A 2,994-nucleotide genomic window follows, 5' to 3' on the forward strand; every position below is an offset into this window, starting at 1 on the left:
TTCCCTTTGTCAATCGGTATGTTACTTGCCCGAGATTCGATCGTCGGTATCCCAATACCTTGTTCAATCTCGTTACCGGCAAGTCTCTTTACTCGTACCGCAATGCATGATCCCGTGACTAACGCCTTAGTCACATTGAGCTCATTATGATGATGCATTACCGAGTGGGCCCAGAGATACCTCTCCGTCACACGGAGTGACAAATCCCAGTCTCGATCCGTGCCAACCCAACAGACACTTTCGGAGATACCCGTAGTGCACCTTTATAGTCACCCAGTTACGTTGTGACGTTTGGCACACCCAAAGCACTCCTACGGTATCCGGGAGTTGCACGATCTCATGGTCTAAGGAAAAGATACTTGACATTGGAAAAGCTCTAGCAAACGAAACTACACGATCTTTTATGCTATGCTTAGGATTGGGTCTTGTCCATCACATCATTCTCCTAATGATGTGATCCCGTTATCAATGACATCCAATGTCCATAGTCAGGAAACCATGACTATCTGTTGATCAACGAGCTAGTCAACTAGAGGCTTACTAGGGACAGGTTGTGGTCTATGTATTCACACATGTATTACGATTTCCGGACAATACAATTATAGCATGAATAATAGACGATTACCATGAACAAAGAAATATAATAATAACCATTTATTATTGCCTCTAGGGCATATTTCCAACAGTCTCCCACTTGCACTAGAGTCAATAATCTAGTTCACATCACCATGTGATTAACACTCACTGGTCACATCACCATGTGACCAACATCTAAAGAGTTTACTAGAGTCAACAATCTAGTTCACATCACTATGTGATTATCACTCAATGTGTTCTGGTTTGGTCATGTTATGCTTGTGAGAGAGGTTATTAGTCAACGGGTCTGAACCTTTCAGAACCGTGTGCTTTACGAATATCTATGTCATCTTGTGGATGCTACCACGCGCTATTTGGAGCCATTTCAAATAATTGCTCTACTATACGAATCCGGTTTACTACTCAGAGTCATCCGGATTAGTGTCAAAGTTCGCATCGACGTAACCCTTTACGACGAACTCCTTTCCACCTCCATAATCGAGAAAATTCCTTAATCCACTAGGTACTAAGGATAAGTTCGACCGCTGTCATGAGATCCTTTCCCGGATCACTATTGTACCCTCTTGACCAACTCATGGCAAGGCACACTACATGTGCGGTACACAGCATAGCATACTATAGAGCCTACGTCTAAAGCATAGGGGACGACCTTCGTCCTTTCTCTATCTTCTGCTGTGGTCAGGTCTTGAGTCTTACTCAATACTCACACCTTGTAACACAGCCAAGAACTCCTTCTTTGCTGATCTATTTTGAACTCTTTCAAAATCATGTCAAGGTGTGCTGTCTTTTGAAAGTATCATCAGGCGTCTTGATCTATCTCTATGGATCTTGATGCCCAATATGTAAGCAGCTTTATCCAGGTCTTCCTTTGAAAAACTCCTTTCAAACAACCCTTTATGCTTTCCAGAAATTTTACATCATTTCGGATCAACAATATGTCATTCACATATACTTATCAGAAATGTTGTAGCGCTCCCACTCACTTTATTGTAAATACAAGTTTCTAACAAACTTTGTATAAACCCAAAAACTTTGATCACTCCATCAAAGCGTATATTCTGACTCCGAGATGCTTGCTCTAATCCATGGAAGGATCGCTGGAGCTAGCATACCTTTTAGCATCCTTAGGATCGACAAAACCTTTCTGATTGTATCACATACAACCTTTCCTTACGAAAACTGGTAAGGAAACTTGTTTTGACATCCATCTGCCAGATTTCATAAATGCAGCTAATGCTAACATGATTCCGACGGACCTAAGCATCGCTACGGATGAGAAAAACTCATCGTAGTCAACTCCTTGAACTTGTGAAAATACTCTTTGCCACAAGTCGAGCTTCATAGACGGTAACATTACCGTCCATGTCCGTCTTCTTCTTAAAGATCCATTTATCTCAATGGCTTGCCGATCATCGGGCAAGTTCACCAAAGTCCATGCTTTGTTCTGATACATGGATTCTATCTCGGATTTCATGGCCTCGAGCCATTCGTCGGAATATGGGCCCACCATCGCTTCTCCATAGCTCGTAGGTTCATTGTTGTCTAGCAACATGACTTCCAAGACAGGATCACGCATTACTCTGAAGTAGTGCGCATCCTCGTCGTCCTACGAGGTTTGGTAGTGACTTGATCCGAAGTTTCATGATCACTATCATAAGCTTCCACTTCAATTGGTGTAGGTGCCACAGGAACAACTTCCTGTGCCCTGCTACACACTAGTTGAAGCGACGGTTCAATAACCTTATCAAGTCTCCACCATCCTCCCACTCAATTCTTTCGAGAGAAACTTTTCCTCGAGAAAGGACTCGTTTCTAGAAGCAATTACTTTTGCTTCCAGATCTGAAATAGGAGGTATACCCAACTGTTTTTGGGTATTCTATGAAGATGCATTTATCCGCTTTGGGTTCGAGCTTATCAGCCTGAAACTTTTTCACATAAGCATCGCAGCCCCAAACTTTTAAGAAACGACAACTTAGGTTTCTCTAAACGGTGTCGTCTCAACGGAATTGCGTGGTGCCCCTTTTAAAGTGAATGCGGTTGTCTCTAATGCCTAACCCATAAACGATAGTGGTAATTCGATAAGAAACATCATGGTATGCACCATATCCAATAGGGTGCAGTTATGATGTTCGGACACACCATCACACTATGGTGTTCCAGGCGGTATTAATTGTGAAACACTTTCCACAATGTCTCAATTGTGTGCCAAACTCGTATCTCAGATACTCATCTCTATGATCATATCACAGACATTTTATCCTCTTGTCACGACGATCTTCAACTTCACTCTGAAATTACTTGAACCTTTCAATAATTCAGACTAGTGTTTCATCAAGTAAATACACTCAGCATCTACTCAAATCATCTGTGAAGTAAGAACATAACGATATCCACTGC

Source organism: Triticum aestivum, chromosome 7D, assembly GCF_018294505.1.
Source record: "Triticum aestivum cultivar Chinese Spring chromosome 7D, IWGSC CS RefSeq v2.1, whole genome shotgun sequence".
NCBI classification, from domain to species: domain Eukaryota; kingdom Viridiplantae; phylum Streptophyta; class Magnoliopsida; order Poales; family Poaceae; genus Triticum; species Triticum aestivum.